The following is an 18,942-nucleotide window of genomic DNA, read 5'->3' as shown; positions in this document are numbered from 1 at the left end:
GTACAAGAATGCCTGCTTGCTCTTAATCTCACCATCAAAGGGAATTCATTCTGGTTTTCAACCTTTGCCAAATCGATAGCCAAATGTGAAACTCATTGTGTGATGCTGGTAAAACTGAACATAAAACTCCCGTGTTTATTTTTCTTCTGTAATTTGCCTCTTTGTGTCCTTGGTCTATTTTTTCAATTAAGTACTCCTGTTTTTCCTGTTGATGTAAAAGAACATTTTCTTAAATGAATTGAGGATAGTAACCCTTTGTCTACCATATATTTTGCAAATATTGCATCCTCAGTGTGTTATTAATAGTGTTTTTTAATATGGAGCGTTTTGAGCTTTTTAAAACATATTGGGATTTTTTTTTTTTTTTTTATGGTTTTGCTTTATGCTTAGAATGCCCTTCTCTGCTACATGTTAGTTCTTTACCTTTTTTATTTTGGTGGATTAATTTTAAAAATTAACCCAGTTTACGACATTTAACAAAACATTGTTCCAAGAACTTTAATTTTTTTGCCTTAAATAATTTAATTCACGCAGTTGAATTTTTATATTTTCAAACTTGCTAATCTGCAAATGTCATGAGATGAGAGATCCATTCTGAAATTTCTTTTTAGCAATTTCAAATTCTAAAGAGAAACCATGGCTCTGATGAACATTTTTGGATGTTCGTACATAGAAGGCTAATAATTTTAAAGAATCAAATCATCATTAAAAGCAAGCTATGCCATTTAGGTCTACTTCTTCCTCCAATACACAATTATTTTTATTTACTTTTTGAACACAAGTTTCTGGTTAGTATAGTGTAACTTTTGTTTCATTTTGCCTGTGTCTAAACAATTTTTGATATGCTATTATATTGGGAGACTGAAAGTCTATTTATTTTTAATTAGTGTTCTATGCATTTGGAGTTCTATCCATATTAAAAATGACAAAATGGAAGGTAATAAAAATGTTCATATGCTTGCTCTCTAAGGGAGGTGCATGGAGGCGTGTGGTTACACAACTATCTGTGGAGAGGATGCTCCTAAGACTTGTAGAAAACACCCAGCTAACCTGGAGGCAGGGTCTGGCTATGGAGTTCCCTTAGTTTAGGATGAATTTCCTTGTGGCCTGACTCTTACCCTATACCTTCGGCTTGTGATTTGCATAGACTTTGTGTTTTCGGGACCATATAGTCCAAAACACTTGGTAAGTCTTCATGGAAACAAGATCTTTTGCATCCCTTCCAACTTCTTTGTCCTTATACTTGGACATGTTGATTGAGGCAGTGAGAACATGGGCTCATGTGGGGCACAGGCCACCTGGGCATAGTGGAATGCACCCCCTGCTTGATGGTAGGACTCCGTGGATGTGGGTCTGAGATAAGAGCCACGAGAGCCAAGATGAGAGCCATGTCTGCACCTCTGACTAAACAGCCTTTCCTATGAGCCTCGCTCTTGGTCTTAACCTTGTTTAGCTCACTGATGTCTTCATGGATGTGGGTGGGTCCTCATAGATGACTCACAGTTCTTTGAACACTGGCTGACTATGCAGGACTACTGGCTGGCAGTGTCTGATTAGCTCTGTTCCCGACTCACCAGCAAGGATGAAATCATCCCATTCAAGGTTGAAGGGACCAGGTCAAACGTCTAGTTAGACAAGATTATACCGGGGGTAGCAAAAGTAGGTTTACAGTTGTGAGTGTGGGAAACGCAGTTGATTCTCGTATTATTATTTATTAATTATTGTACTGTTTTCCATACGAACAACTGTAAACCTACTTTTCCCCCACCCTGTGGTTCCATAAAAGATAAAAAGCTTATGTTATTAAGGCATTTATGAAATCATCGTTAAGGTTGTCACTCGCCTTTCCAAGATGCCTGTTGGGGCTGGTGAAGTGTCTCTGCCCAGCATAAGAACCGTTCCTTTTGCTTTCCTCACTGTCGTTCTCAGGTTGGGCCACTCTTTCAGAGGGTTTCCATCAGCTTCATTTACAACAAGCACCGTGTTCGAGTATCTGCTAGTTTACAGCCTCGCACAGAAACAAAGGGCAGAGAGTGATTCATTAGAAAGAACATTGAACCAGGTATCAAAGGACATTAGCTGTGATTCTGGCTGCATCTCTAATGAACCTTGAGAAAGACCTTCTACTTCTCTGTTGTAGCTGCTTTATGAATAAAAGAGGAAAAGATTGCTTGTCTTGCCCTGCCCGGTGGGGCGCAGTTGGTTGAGTGTCGTCCAGTGCACTGAAGGGCTGCCGGTTCAATCCCCAGTGGGGTGCGTGCAGGGAGCAGCCGATCCATGTTTCACTCTGACATTGGTGTTTCTCTCTCCCTCTCCCTGCCTGTCTCTCTAGAAATCAATTTAAAAAGATCTTAAAAAAAAAGAAAAGATGCTTTCCTTACCCACTTCAGAGGCTTGTCCTCACAATCTTAAATATGAAAGTACTTTTGCAAACCTTAAAAGCCCTCCTTAAATGCATGGTTTTCTTATTAGGAGGCCCTGCTACTTCCCTACCTGAGGGAGCCTTTAACAGAACCCCCCACCCCCACCCATCACGGGCACTTCTGCTGCTCTGTTTAGAGAAACACATTTTATGGCAGCACAGATACAGACCTGGATTGCAGGGTCACTGCTGTGTTTCCATTACAAACACACAGGCTTCGGGCTGCAGCCCCCTCCACATGCTGAACTTCACCGGAGTCCCATGTGTTGAGAGCCTCCTGGAACAGGCCCAACAGCTACAGGGGAGTACACCATACAGATTTGGCCCGAGTGTGATTTCAGCCTGAACTTGCTGGGGATTGTTCGGAGGTCCCATCCTGCAGTCTTTCAACATGAAAAACTCTCCTGGGCATGGGAAGGTTGGAAATTCTTCAAGATCGAGGAGCACCACCTCTAGGGTGGACCATCAGGGAGGAAGGACCCTTGAACCAGAAGGGAGCTGAACTCTTGCTTCATGAGCGTGCTGTTTTTCGGTGTTTGTGTGGCCTCCTGCTTGAAATAAATCAGCAAAAGATCTAGTTGTAAGTACAGTGGTTTCTACACTCCCAGGTCTGTTTTTTTCTTTGCCCCCCAGGTTGATGGTAGTCGAAGAAATGGATCCAAATGGATTTTGCAGAGATAGTCAAAGAGCTGTGCCAACTTGGCCTCTTTAGAACTGTAAGTAGAGTGTAAGGAGCTGCCAGATAGAGAGGAGAGGACCACACGTCAATTACTGATTGCTTTAGCTCCTCCTTAGGGTCAGCCAACCACAGCTGTAGGTATTCTGGCATCCAGAGGTGACCATGGAGAATTAGGGGCTCCTGTACACAATATTCTGCCAAAGCAGGGGTGTCAGCCCTGGTGAAGAATGAATGGTGGTAAGAGGGCTCTAATCTATATGTCACATGTCTCTTTTGCCACATTGTTGTCCAATATCTCTACCTGGTCACATTATCCATGAGTCCAGAATAGACACATAGACCCAGGGAGAGGCTGCAAATGAAAATGAAGTCATCTGGTATTCATTTATCATCCATGACCCCAGTGTTGACAGTCCACTGAGAGTAGGGAGAGGCTGACACCAGGGTCCCTGGTCATCCTCTGCATCACGGTACCCTTCACTCGTCTTTCCAAGATGCCTGTTGGGGCTGGTAAAGTGTCTCTGCACATCAGAGACACTTTGATTCAACTGTAATTCAAAACAAGGGCACCCTTTCTTTTAAATTACAGCTGCCATTCAATATTACATTGGTTTCAGCTGTACAGCATGGTGATTAGACATTTATACAACTTAAAACGTGGTTCCCCCACTAAATCTAGTACCCACCTGGCACCATACATAGTTATTACAATATTATTGACTATATTCCCCATGCTGTACTTTATATCCCAGTGGATATTTTGTAACTGCCGATTTGTACTTCTTAATCCCTTCACCTTTTTTTTCTTTTCTTTTTCAATAAAATCAGGTTCTTTTTTTAAAATGCAGTAAGCTAATAATGCCCATGGGAAAATGAAGGAATTACATTAAAATATAATCCTCAAAGAAGTGAATGGGTGCTCATGAGGAGGCCCTCTGTTCAGGCAGGAGAAGCTTAATTCCGTAGGCCAAAGTTTGATAACATTTCTACACAGGACCAGGGTCAGATAATAACTATTTCTGGCTTTATGGGCCGTACAGGAACTCCCTTGTAAGTGCTTCACTCTCCATTGTAACACAAACACAGCATAAACAATATTTCCATACATGGGTGTGGCTCTATCCCAATAAAACTTTATTGACAAAAAACAGATAGTGGGCCAGATCTGGCCTATGAGCTATAGTTTACTGACTCCTATTACAGGTTACTGGGCCCAGTAATACGTGTGTGGACAATAACAAATTCAGCAGACAACAATTAGTGCCTATTATGTGCTGCTGTAGATGCAAAACTGAATGAAGAGCCAGTTCCTGGTGCTTTCTGGCTTGCAGCAGGGTGGCATCTGGCACGGTGGCGATCCGTGTGTCTCCCCAGCATGCTTGGCTTTCATCGCTGCCCCTCTCTGATGCCTTTCTCCCACACTCAGTCTGCCCGCGGTGCCTCGAGGGCAGAGAGTGTTGATGTCATCCCTGGACTAGAACAGATTCGTGGTTCGCTTCAGCTCACACTGCGAGGGGCTCTCTCACCTGAATCCTCTTTAATCTTCAAAGCAACCCGGTGAACTAAGCTCCATCCATCACTCGCAGTTTACAAACGAGACCGTACAGCCTCAGAGGAGTGAAGTCTTGTTCCCCAAGAATTCTACGCTAGCTGGTCAGGGGAGCTGGGGTCCAACCCAGACCACAAGGACATTGCCACATATGTCCTACACGACCCATTTTCTTTGAGCACAGATAGTTTACTCTGAAGAAGAGGAGAGAAGATAGGAAACGTCTTGAATTCCAATAAGGGAGCCGAGAGGAGGCTGGCTGGGTGTCCAGATCACTTTTAGGGTGGGTTTTTGTTTTGCTTTATTTTGCTCTGTTTGAACACTAACACTGTGGCCGTGTGCTGGAAAGAACACGCATTCATCATTCTTTTTTCATTACTCGAGAATTGTTGCAACCATTATGCAAAACCAGTAAAGGGAAAACTTTTCAAAAAGAAACAAAAGTCATTTGGCAGGCGATGCCCTGCCGAGGAACAGCGCAGGTCTCACGGGAGAGCCTTATGTATTTTGTAAACTTTCTTAAGAGACAATTTATGGTTTCGAGAAAACAAAACAGGAAATTGAATTAAAAGGGGGAACATGCTCAAATAATGCTCGAGTGATGACATAACCAACCAGATCTAACAATCGCAGCTTAAGGTCAGGCATTGTCAGCTACAAGAATTTTCTGGCATTCGTCGGTGGTGACCGCAAGTGAAGAGAGATGTTTTATTATTCGAGTGGTACTGCATCAAAGCCCTCCAACAGATGAAAACTAATTTCTTAAGTTGGAAATTAGGCCTCAAATATAAGGCTCCTGGAATATCTTTACTGAAAACACTGAAATAGGACCTTCCTTCTGACATCGTGAATTTTGGTGCCTATCTCTGGACTGGCAGAGCTTCACGTCGGAATGAATTTAGGGGACGTCAAGTAGGTGTTCTCTCTTCCCACTATCCCATGCTCAGCCCCTCCTGGGGAGTGAGGGACTAAAAAACATCCATTGCAAGAAAGCTGAGTTTTGACCAGAAAGGAAGAAAATCAGGAGTTATTTGCTACACCGTGATAGTAAGTACACACACACACACAAAAACACCCACTTTTCTTCGTGTGGTGTGTGGTAAAAAAAATTGTTTCAAGGAAAGAAAGTTAATTCCTAATTTAAACCATTAGGCTACATCTGCAATCTTCTTATATTAACGTTTGTTTAGTTTTCCGAGATCCTTAAAGAGTAGAGGGCAAAGGAGAGAAACTGTGGACACTTGAGTGAGTTTAAATTTTGGATCTTTGCTCAGACATTTCTTTAAGAGAGTTCTTTTCCTTTCTTAGTTATTAAATGACACTGTTAGATATGAAAACTAAGATTTTTACACACTTTACATTTTCTTTTCTCTGTTCACAGTATAATTGTGTGACTACCGTATAGCCTCTATTTTACAGTGAGGATATTGAGATATTATTACTATTATCATTTTGCATAGCTAAGCTCTTAACCATGACCCTAATCTGCCTCAAATGGGATAAAAAACCCATGCTGTCACTCAAATGTGATAACAGTGTAATTAACTTAGTCTCAGCAAAAAATCCTTCCTGACTTGCTTGCTCCATAATACTGTTGCGACGAGGTTGGGTTTATAAACCACACACAGAAGCCTTCGAGCTCAGTGCGTTTGGCGATGGATGGCACACATCTCTGGATTACCTGGCCAGGCTCATCAGCTCAGCCGAACACAGGTCACCTCATCACAGGGTCACTGAGCAGCTCACCACCCAGGAGGGCCACCACCTTTCCTCTCTGCAGAGATGAGTCCTTAGAGCACCAGCCACATGTATCCCTTCTTGCATCACGAGCACCTGGGGCCCAGAATAGAGTAAAAGAGAGCCAGCTAGTTTATCGTCATAAAGGTTTATGTGTTAGGGTAGACTGTCGACAGCCTGGCCGCTATAATTGTCTCCGTGTATGCGACTCTGCGCTTGGCCACCTGACTTGCCTTGACCAACACGGTGAAGCACACCGTGAAGCACCCGCGATTTGCAGGCCAACCGAGGGGCATGTCTTCACAGACCGACATGGTGGTGGCCCATGAACCTGTCTCAGGAGGTCCTGCAGCTTCTGCTGTTGAGCTCTTGGGACCTCGCCACCAGCCCAGACCATCCTGCTGGAGACACGTGGCCCTCCTGACTGTGACCACTCATCTCCAGAGGTGTCAGTGAGGCCACATCAGTCCAAAAGGCCCCAGTTTAGTCACTGGATGGCTGACGTTTCGTAAATGACCCCAAGTGACATAAGCAGAACTTCTCAGCTGAGCCCAGCCCACGTGGCTGACCCCCAGGATAGTTAGCAGATAAAAGGAATAAAATCATCCTCCCTTTAAGTCACTGTGTTTGGGGGCTTTTTTTACATAGCAGTAGATAACTGATACCTATGAACTTCGAAAGCTGAATATTTTCATCTATCTCACCCTTAAAGTGAGATAATTTAAGAATAAGAAACTTGCTAAAAACATCAGCTTAAAAAAACCTCTCACAGTTGAACACATCTCCACCACGCAAGGGAGGTTCTTCAGAGGTAAGCAGCAGGGACACTCTGTTCTTACTCTGTTTCTTTTCCTTAGAGGGGCCAGTGATATGAAACCAAATTTGCAGGTCAACCGAGGGGCATGTCTTCACAGACCGAGGACGCGTGTTTGGTTAGACCTATGTCTTATATTGTTTGATAATACATTAAGTGAAAAGAAATCGCCTGACGCTGTTTTTCTTTGGGATTTGATTTACAACAATAATAGTTCCATGATCATAAATTTGGATTTGAGGATGGTCATTAGGGTAGAGTGAAAATAAAAGAAAACACTGGGAGAAAGTCCTGCCCATGGAGGGATGGAGGGCTCAGACCACTGAGGGAGTGTGCATATCAGAGGAGAGAAGCTTGGACGTGTTTGAAAGACCAGTAATAACACATTGACTGGGTGTCGGAAGAGGTCAGTAACCACGTGCTGGGTGGCTGAGGGTCTTGTCCTGGGGGGAAAAAATGGGATTCCCACATTTTAAAAGGCTTTTTTTTCCTTTTTTTTTTTTTTTTTCATAGCCAGATTGCTAAAAGCAGCAGAGACTCACTCTCCTATTATAAAAACCTGGCCAATTTAATACTAAATATAGTGCAATTACCATATTTTTGGCAGTGAGTGAAGCCCTTATACACATTGTCTCAATTTCACAACAATTTTACCATGGAAGAAATAGTGTCACTCTTTTATAGGTGAGGAAACTGAGGCTCGGGAAGGTTGAGTCGCTTGCCAAGGTCACAGCTACTAAGGGACTGATTGAGGACTGGCCCAGGCGGTCTCCCCTCCAAGCACCTCCACTTAACCACAGCCGTTGGCTAGATTGTTAGATTCCTGGAAACTAAAATGTGACGGGAGACCTGGAGAAGAAAAAACACCCAATTTCTATGATGGATTGACTGTGACACCGATCCATTCTAGAAACGCATGACACGTAACTAAAAGGCTTTTTTGCCCATATCTTTGTCATTGTGCCCCTACATTGTCTCAGATGAAAATGTGATTTGTTATGAGAAAGACACTAACTCTTTAGTACATTTTTTTTCTTTCAAAATACAAAGTAGGAAGCTTTATTGAAAAAAAAAAAAATTCCCCCAAACTAAAACAATATTATTTTCAGTTAGGATTTGCCATTGTGTAGAAATATTTTTTGTTCATTGTGTAGACTGTAATCAAGATTGAAACAAATTCAAAAATCTGTCCCAAGGATATTGTTGAAAAGCCCCAACAGATATGAATTCTCTAATAATGCAGTAGCACTGTTAGCTATGTTTTCTCCTTGCAGTGAAACCGGGAAGACTTTATATCTGAGAAAGAAAATTCAGAAAATAATCCCCCTTCTTAAACTATCTCCACTAAGAAAGCTCTCTGTGTTAGACAATATATGCATAATTCTTTTTGTAATTCAGCTGCAAGGCATGGTCAGCCTGTTTATGAACCTCTGACATAGAGAGTCACATGAACACGGAGTAAATATGGAGTTGTCACAGAGGCAATGACAGGAGCTGATTGGAAAAACTTTCCTAAACCCTGTTTACTCAACACCAAACAAAGTTTTGATATCAAATCAGGTTAGAGCTTATAAATTATAGTAAAATTTGGGTAGCATTGAGAGGTTTTCATAAACAAGTTTCTTTTTTGTATTTTTTTTTCTGTTGCCCACCAAGATAGGAAAGGCTCCCAATCTAAAACCAATCAGCTATAATTGAGGCACTCATGACCCATAATTGAGGTACTCATGCTCCATCCTGAAGCAAATCTTGCTGTAATAGATCCTCAGATATGAGAGGTAGGATCCACGCTCTTAATTAATTGGTTCAGGATGCCGTTCTAACATGCCTTTGATATCTGCTATCTTTTTTTTTTTTTAATTGTTCACTTGGTTCAAATACAGACAACTAGGGTTAGGAAAAAAGGAGAGAATGCAACTGGGAGCAATTTGAAAAGCTTGCATCATGTAATGAAGTCACATCCATGTAGCTGAAATGAACCAGACTGCTGCTCATGCAGGTTATCTCGAGACAATGACATCATCGCAAAGGGGAGGGGACAGCCGGGCCTGTGGGTGACTGACCCAGCTCAGTCTCCCAGTTACTGTCCCAGCTGGCTCTTCAGTTTCTCTCTCCAGTTTTGTTTCCGTGTGAGGAACCGTTGATCATTTCCAATGCAACAGTAAATACTCCTCTGCCAGGTAGGAAGACAGGAGTATCTTTCAGGCCTGAGTTTCCCTTTGGTGACTTTTGGTAAGAGAAGGAGCGCAGTGAGCAGTTTGAAAATGGACCCTGTCTGTCCCAGGTGGAGGGATTGTGGACCTTGGGAGCGAGAAGATGAAAGTGGAGGACGATGGGTCTGCTCACCGGCGTGGATGCTGAAATGTATGGAACACACTGTTTACAGCATCGCCGGGCTGTGAACCAGCCTGTGATTGCAGCTGGCTGGAGCCAGGGCTGAAAGGGCAGCAAAACCCAACTCATTTCAAAAACACACACACAAATCCTTTTCACTGCCTGTGGACGAAATTACCGACTGACATGCTAAACCTATTAAATATGTATTTTGCAAATTTTGAAATGAGGGAAAATGCTATGTAAAAATTTTTACAGATGCTGAATGATTGTAAATGTGGTTAAAGATGTGGGACTCGCTCCAACTTTGTTCTTTCGTGGATTGCTATTAGCTTACATCTGAAATCTCTGTTGGCCACGAATTTCACATTGTTCTTCCAAAAGTAATCATTTCTCTCTTTTATCTGATCTCCTACAGTCTCTCTGTTTTCATCAATATCTGACAGCAATTCCCAAAGATCCAATATAGTCCACTCTCATATCCTTATGTGTACTTCTCTCTTTGAAATCTAATCCCTTAGCAGTGAAATAATTTATTGTGCTTTATTTAGACTTTTATTTTTTGCATGTGTTTTGATACTATCCTTTGGAAAAGAGTTATTTGGAAATTTAAACCAACTGTTCACTAAAAGTTATGAAAGCATGATTAAGAAGTTTTCTCTCTTTTAAAATCTCTTTTTTAATCCTTCATTTTTTCTAGTGTGCTATGGCAAATGCCACAAAGTCCACGGGTCTGGCAGCGATGGGGAAATGAAGATGAAAAACTTCTTGGAGCCCAGCTAACGGGTAAGATAAAATGCGCCAGAAAAATTAGTGACAGTCTTATTGTTCATGAAAACCCTTGGATCATGTGGTTGGTAGAACCTGGAGATGTTGAATTTGTTGCACGTGACCTTCTTGTGACATGACGGTGTCCTGGACATACCCTTGTATAAATAAGTGGGAGCTACTTGGTTCCAAACTGCATAGACTATATTTCTATTCGTCTTTGAGTCCTAAAGAAATGCATTTTGTGAGCACTATCTGAAAAGAAGTTTTTATGGGTATGTTACACTCTAATAGGTGCGTCGTTAAATTAAAGGGAAAACTTGTTCCAGCGAAGTAGTTGGCAGAAAACCATAAATCTTAACGGATAGGAAAATATGCCTTTCAGTTAAAAAGGAAAAAGAAACGGACACAGGAAGCAAGCAAGAAACCCAGCTTAAGGACCCCTTAAAAACATCAGGCCCCCGAGTGGCATCCAGCAGTATTCAGCCTCTTCTAGGGTTTACGGTCACCCCACCTCCATATTGTCACCCTCTTCTTCCCTCTCCCCTTCTGTCCTTCAGAAAATTGTCCCTTGGTGGTGCCAGAACTTTGAGGCAAGAATGAAAAATATCTCGCTCTATTGCTAACCTGTGAAAATGTGTTTTGCTGCCAGTGTTGTGGTGGTTGGGATTTTTTTTTCTCCTTTCTCACATGGCCCCAGTACCCTGGCTTGGTAGATCTTGACGTACAAATAAAATTCCATCCTAGATAAGTAAACTTTGTTTATCGGTTGGAGGCCAAACAACTCTATTGCTTCTTAATCTGCTCATCAAGGATGATCCACTCCCCATGGCTTGTTACTGAAGTTCACTCCTCACCAGCAAAAGGGACAAGCAAAGGGGGGATCTGGGTACAAAGTCAGTATCTGCTCTCCTGTGACCAAGACCTGAGAGTGGGTACCTCCCGCAGCCCTAAGCATCCTTGAGATACCTGCAGGATACTCACTCTGTGGATAAAATTTTGTCTGTAGAGACCCCGTCTACCCTACACAGACATGAGTGACCATATGTGCTCACCAGTAACAGCTTCTAGAGTGTTTTAGGTGCCCTAGAATCAGACATGGACAAAACAGAGATAGCTGCTTTCACGGAGCTCTTTACATTCGCATGATGTACAGCACTTTGAATGAGCTGTTCAACCAACCAGTTAATTGTCTGACGAGGCTGATTGAACCTGCATTACACACCTTTATTATGTTCCTATGTCAGGTGTTAGGATTCAAAGGCTTGCCTCTAGTTCTTAAGGAACTCTTAGTTTAGCAAGGATAAAAGGTGTCTAAGCCAGTGTATACAGTAAGTTATAATTGTCCTGGTGATGGGCGTAGAGTGCGCGCTGAGTAATAGTGGGTCATGTGACCAGGGTAGACAGAATATTTAAATCTGACTCTACCATGTCCAATGGCCAATCTTTTCCCTAGATCTGCTGCATGTGTATGTATGTCTGTCATCTGATGTGACTTCTGCTTTTCTCATTGACTTCCCTGTGCTTCACTAAACTCTCATTGTTAATATTAACTGTTTTTCTACATCAAGTTCAGTTCATCTCCTAAATGCAGACCCCACTGGTTCAATAATTTTAATAATTGTGATACAATGGATACTCGCCTTAATAATGACTCCAAAGATATATATTTAAATCAGACAGTGCTTCATTGGTTCTCAGTTCATCTTCATGCTAATAGACTTGCCTTTCCAGGGACCTCACAAAGTCAACTTAAAATTGGGACATCAAGGAATAAATTCAAGATGTTTTCCGCATTTGAGGCCAAGGGAATGTACCAAACATTGGCAGGGAGGACATGTCATCTCTTGTCCCCTTGTAAACTGCTAACCTACCAAGATATGTCCAAGGAGAAAAATCAAAACATTTTCAACAGGGTTCTGTTTAGTGGTCACATTCTTGAATATTTCATCTTGTCACTACCTTGTCCCCAAACAAATGTAGAAAGTGGTCCCAGAGGTTTTCTTTGTTTCTCTCCCTGTGAGATAGAAGAACATTTTTGCTCAACTTGGAGTAGCACAACTTATTTTTTTCCTTAAACTTTTTAAGTTAAAAAAAAGTTTAGAATTTCTTTACCTTCCTCCCCCCAAAAAGTAGTGGATAAAGGAAAAATAAGTAACAGTGTATTTATTCATTTATGCCTAAAGAACTTACTGAACACCTGCCATGTGTGAGAGAGCAGGAATTGCCATACGTAAAAGAAATTGCAAAATGACTACAACAGGGTTCACTTAGGGGTTCACCATCTAATGGAGACGATAGACCTATAAACAAGTAAGGATGTTACATTTTACTTAGTCAATAACTATTTATGCAGTGCCTGCTGTGTCCCAGACATGAGACGAGGTGCCAGGAATATAATACTGTATAAGACTCAGATTCCTGCGTCTGTGGAGCTTACATTCAAGATAGGAAAACAGGCAATACATGAATGAATATAAAAAAGTGACATAATACATACATGCATAAAGAAAGTGATTACCTCGAGGAAGCAGATGAAGAGGGTGCTGTGATAGAGAATGGTGGAGTTTATCATCACAGAAGGTGTGAACATGAAGATTTCTGTAATTAGTAAACACTTTGGTTAACACCTGAATGGTTGTCAATCACGCAGTGATGAGAGAGGTGGGGCATGGATGCTCCAGGCAGGAAAAAATTGCTTATACTAAGGGCTAGAGGTGCGATTCAGTTCAAATGTCATATCCTTGTGTTAAAAACTTTCCTGAAAGCCTCCAGGCAAACTATCAGAGTTATTTCTTACCTAGTACTTGATTTGATTATGTTGTTAATCGTAACTACTCTGATCAATTCCAAATAATGTTAAAATTATTTTGTATATACACCTGACTACACTCAGGGCTGAGTTTTCTTTCACCATCGAACCACTGTACCTTTTGCCATACCTGGTGCAGGTGTCAGTGTTTTTGGGCTTTGCTCATCCTTTCTTCCATCAGGTTGGAACACATACCAGGTGAGACTATGAGAAGGGTGCAGACTCTTGCATAACGCCAACAGAATAATTAACCTAGGCAGTGCGAAAGAATTGTCTCATTGATCCCACATCCCGGGGGCAGAATAGGTTTCTTTTCTCTTCCACTCTTCCCCTATAAAAAAGAACCTATAATAACTGTGCCACTGCAGTAGGGAGCCGAACACACAGCTGGCCAGGGAGAGTGGGACGACAGACAGAAACAGAAAGGATATGGGGAAAATGAAAGGATGGAAGAAGAGATGGAAGCTAAATGGGAGCAGAGCTTCTCTGTTCACCTTAAATGGCAGGAAGTTAGTGAAGACAGAGAATTGAGGTTCTGAACCCATCAGAGAATCTGGGCAATGACCCAAATCCCCAATGTGCCTTTGAGAATTTTTTTGTAAGTTAAATTATATGACGGCAATGTGTAAGGTTGGACAATGTTATATAATTGTGTGTGCTTTATCTACTATGAATGAGCATGGCCAGATATTTTTCCTATTCCTAATTTATTTACATTTTTAATAGACACCACACGCATCTCCATCTTTTTTCCTCTCTCTGCGGTGGTTAGCGTGCCACTGAATTGAGACTTGTTGAGACAAAGTGGGACGGAAAGTGAGGTCCTGAAATAAACAGTGTGAACATCAGTAATACTTTATTTCCATGTTTCATGGTTATGCAAGCCCACTGCTTTGGAATTTCAACATAACCTTGAACCATCACCAACTTTAATTTTTCCTCGCACTTCAACCAGTAGTAATTGGGCCCTGCCTCCTGCTGCTGCTGCTGCTGCTGGCATTTTCGTTGTTGCCTTTCCTTTGCTTTCATTCACTTTGTTTAATTCTCTCTGGCAGCTGCAGGAGCTGGATGCCAAAGCCCTGTGTTTGTCACATCAGAGCCCCGACTCCCGCTCTTGCAGCAGGGCAGCTGGACCAGGCCTCTGGCTCCTAAGGAAAGTTGCCTTGGCGAGATCTCTGGGCTCACCAAGAGTTTTCCCCTAACTGACATAGAAAGCAGGGCCTCTAGGGTCAGGTACACCTGGATTTAAATCCTGGCTTTTCTTATCCTTATCGGAGCAACATTGGACACGTTCCTTGATTGATGGGAGCCGCTGCTTTCTCTACACTAAACAGCATTTACTCATTTAGCAAGTAGTATTTACTAAACAGTAGTTAGCTCCAAGGGTTGTTTGGGGTTCAGTGAACTAGGTAATGTGTTCTATTTCTGCTTCTCGTGGCGATCCAGCTGCTCCCTTCAATCCACCTCTAGCTCGAGCGCTTTAACACTCGTGACTCTCGTTCAGAGACAATGGAGAGCATGGTGGAAGTTGGAGACAGAGACGTGGGTGTCGGGAAGATCCCAGAGGACTTGCCAACCATGCTCAGGATTTGGAGGAGGTGCCACTGGACAGTTTAGAATCCAGAAGTGACATAGATTGTCTTGTGTTTTGGGAGATCATTGAGGTTTTTGTGAAGGGATTAGAATGTAGAAGGCCAGCAAGCATTCAAAGAGTGAAACAATAGACAATAGGAGACTATTGCTGTTGTCCAGGTGAGAGATCATGATGTTCCTGGAGGGGGTGAGAAATGGCTGGATTCAGTGTGGATTTTGAAAGCAAAGTGGACGGATTACTTGGTAGATGGGAAAGAGGAAAATCAAAGGTGACTCCTGGATTTTCAGTTCAAGGAATTAGGCCAGTGGTAGTGCCATTTTCAGAGCTGGGGAAGATTACAGAAACAGGTGTGCTGCGGGGGGAAGAGTCGGGTTGTGTGCACTTTAAGTTTGAGCTGCTTATCAGATATCCAAGTTGAGTGTTGAAAACGCATTTAGGAAATTTATTCCAGAGCTCTCCGGAGAGAGCAAACCTGGGAGTCATTGGCATATGGGCAACATAAGGAAGAAAGGAGCCCTTCAGACTCAGAATTTAAACAGAGCAGGAAATTGGAGCGCGAGATGCGAGGAGAGGTGACTGGGAGAAATATAACCTCCCGTTCCATCCCCACCTGCTCCCTCTTCTTCAAGACTCCTTGGAAATATCAAGAGGGACATTATATGGGATGAAACTTTCATCCTTCCCCCCCTTTTACTATTAAAAAAGTCCAGATGTCTGGAGATTTGGGGCATTCAGGTCACAGATACTTGGATCGCGATTATAAAAACCAATTCAGACATCTGCAGCTACGTACTCATGTCTTTTATACAGGGAACAGTACCTGGATGTTTCTCTAAGGTGTTTTGAACAAGGTCCATCTAGGTCGGCAGGGCATCTAAGCTGAAATATCGGCTAATTGGAAATACAAGTCTGAAACCTAGGAGAGGAGGCAGGGCCAGAATGTGAATTTGGGAACTGTCTAGAAGTTGCAGCTGAGATTTAGTGGATACCTAAGGAATAAAGAAATAAACGGTGCCCTTTGTGGGGATATATGTGCCTAGGGTCTGGAAACAGCAAGAAGACAAACAATAAGAATGCAGTGGGTAGTTTCAGTAAAGGCAAAAGAAGAGATTTAAAATTTTATAGCAATGACCTTCGTATGATGTTCTCTGCAGCGGAGCCCTGGATGGGCTTGAACCCTCTAAGGTATTTTTCATGCTCATTTCTCTGTGTTTGCTGGCAACGTGCAGTGTGAGGCTACACCTTTAGATAATGTTTTCACAATAAGGGCTAAAGCATTTTTTTTTTTCCCTTTAGGCTTTCAGTGTAGGGCTTGCTGAGGTGGAAAGAGAAACAAATGCCAAGTCTCATTTCTGGTGACCTTCATAATCGTGTAGAAATGGCCTCCGCCCTAATAGTTCCGTGCAAAGGATCTAAAATAGAAACACAGAAAGTCAGCGACTCACAGCCAACCTCCACCCTTCTCTACATCTCCCTTTGTTTTCATTTGCTCGTTACTGGGAGCCCCTGGTCTAAGGAGGGTTCCCATCCTTCCTGGCCAACCCCTGAACTCAGGCATCCTGCCCAGTGCTAAATAGTAGTTCCAAATCCCTTCACCAGACAGAGGGACAAAACATGGACTGCTCTTCAGTATCCTTGGCCCATCTCTAGTAAATAAAGTCATCATGCATACACATGGAATTATTTGCCTAAAATCAGCCCTTATGTCCTGAAACTCTCCAGAGATTTCTGCTTCAATAAATCATCAGGGTTTCTGCTTTTTGATGAGGATTTCTGTCGAAATTTTTTAAAAAGAAGTATATGAACAAAAGGCAATTATAATTTTTTGTTTAGAAAAAGTGTTTTCCACATCATAAATAACTTCCAGTGCAATTTTTCAGCTGTTTTGATTTTAAATAAATTAGGCTTCAGTTCATTGTCAAGTGTCTAAGAATAGTACATACATTCTTCATTGTTAAAGTGAACTGAATTGTAAATAATATTATTTGATTATTTTGTGGCTGAAAATTTCTATTTTCACTCCTCCCCCCCCACCCATATGCACCAACCCTTGTAGAAAGAAGCATGGTCGTAAAATGAGAAGGGGCTGGTGGAGGACAGTCGTTTTTCTAAGAAGCCGTAGCATTGGAAGCTTATACCGTAGCAAGTTTTAAAGGTCCCTTGGCCAAATAAAATGGGCATTATGTAATTTTACTGTCATTTCAAAATCTCTCCACGTGACTTTATGTCATTACCCAAGGCCTCTAGTGTATTTGTTTCCGGACCATCACTTCTGTAAAAACTGTGTTCAGAAAAGTCTCGGTCCATGACATGGCTTTGAACTGGGTTTCAGGCGACTTCTGTTCTCTGTTCTAGATTCTTCTATTTATGTTTAATGCATCACCCTCCAGATTTCTTCCTGTGTCAAGTGAGTATAACGAATCGTTACAGCCTCCCTGGGAAATTTGTGAAGGTTCGTTTGTTAATTAGGTGAAGTCCTTTGAGGTCTTAGAAGAGGGAATTTTCATAGATAAAGTACAGAGACATTTTCATAATTTGTGGGAAGTTCTGCTCTCTGGGTGGGATGACACCCCCTTGAGAAGGTCACAGAAATGGCCCGCAGGCATGCGGAATGGCAACAAGCTAATCCCCCGTCCCACGCACCGCTCCCCGCGCCGAGACCGCCGTTCCCCGGCCCCTGGCTCTCCAGCGGCGGGGGCCTTAAGCATTGAGCAACCTCCTGGCCTGCAGCGAAACTAAGTGCATACTTGCCTATATTCCAAAACCAAGATGACGTAAGCTTCCAATCGAACAGATGTGGTCAGCCGTTGATTGAACCCAGAGGACAAGAAATTAAAGGCATCCAAAGCAAAGCGAGCAGGAAGCGGGGCGAGCGAAGGTGGCTACAGGCTCGACGGGGCTCCCTCCTGCCCGCTCGCCTCTCCTCTCACTCGCCCAGGTTCCCCCTTTTCCCTCGTAAGGACGTTTCCCAAGTCTTTTCCTCTCCTCGGCCTCCTTTGCTCCGTCATAAGCATAGGTGTGTTCAGGGTGGCAAGTCTTTCCATTTCCTTCCGAGCACTCACAACTGAGCAGAAATGTTGAATGATGCTGAGCGAGCGTTGCCAGTTTCCATAATTCAGAGACTTACACCCACGAAGAGGCTCCCCGGACCCCGTGGCATTTCTCTTTCTGCTCTGGGTACTCCCTGTCTGAGTTTCACTGAAAATCACCAACAAATTCAGAGCCATAGAACTATGGCGTTGGAAGTGGGCATGGAGTTCTCAGCCCAAACTCCCTTTCTCTCACCCCATGTGAAAAGCCCCTCCATGCTCTCTCTGCAGAATTTCTTTCTTTCTTTTTTTCCCCTCCTTGACTTTTTATTTATTTTATTTTATTATTTTATTTATTTAATTTGTCTTCATTGTTGAAAGAATTACAGCTCTCCCCCTTTTTCCCCCATTGACCCCTTCTACCCTGCACCTACCCCCCACCCCAGGCCTTCTGCAGAATTTCGTTCAGCTTCTGCTCAGACAACACCAAAACCTGGGAGCTCACACCCTCACAGGACGTGTTTGTCCAGCTCTAATAATTAGGAAGTTCTTCTTAACTCCAGACCAGAATCTGCCTTTCCCCGATTTCTACCCTTCCTTCTACGCTTTTCTCTCTAGACTAGAGCAACATGCAATAAATATAACCCCCTTGAAATTACTTTAGATAAAATCTAACCCAATCCTGTAATACTTCAGTAGATGCAGAAATTGAGAATATGCATATATTAGCTTATTCAAGTTCACAGAGTTACGTCATATGGAGTGGCCTAAACTTAGATTTCTAGTTTCCTGTAACAACAACAACAACAACACACCTGTTTTTCTAAATTCACCATATTGCTCATCCCAGCCATCGCCCTAGGAAGTAAGTGATCACAAAAAGGGAAAACTGAAGAAAAATAAAAGAGCTCATGTTCCCCTCCTGGGTGAGTAGAATAAAAATACTGAGATGGGGCCCTATCTGAAAAAGAAATATTTTAACGGAATTTGAGAATTGCCTAATGAGGTTCCATATCAACGCAAAACCTCGCCCTTTGTTGGGTAAAAGAATAAACTGGGAAATGACTGTAGCTCTTGGAAACAAGACATTTGCGCTCCTTGTATGTCAGCAGCCCCAGAGAGGAGCAATGTTACGGTTACAGAAGGACCAGCCTGTGCTTGTTGTGTTCCCTGTTTCTTTTTGCTCTTTTCTTGGCTCCACAAA

The 18,942-nt window shown here is 42.6% G+C and overlaps 1 long non-coding RNA gene across 1 annotated transcript in view; it reads left to right on the top strand.

Annotated features, from left to right (window-relative positions):
* Positions 1–18,942, top strand: part of LOC308550427 — a 267,422-nt gene that overhangs the window by 63,892 nt on the left and 184,588 nt on the right. The window contains exon 3 of the long non-coding RNA XR_013997894.1: positions 10,236–10,321. This is a non-coding gene — a long non-coding RNA (uncharacterized lncRNA). The remainder of the gene's footprint in view (positions 1–10,235; positions 10,322–18,942) is intronic.

The sequence above is a fragment of the Miniopterus schreibersii genome (genome assembly GCF_964146895.1).
Source record: "Miniopterus schreibersii genome assembly, chromosome: 21".
NCBI classification, from domain to species: domain Eukaryota; kingdom Metazoa; phylum Chordata; class Mammalia; order Chiroptera; family Miniopteridae; genus Miniopterus; species Miniopterus schreibersii.
Note: the sequence above shows the minus strand (reverse complement) of the source record. Positions and strands in the feature narration are given on the sequence as shown.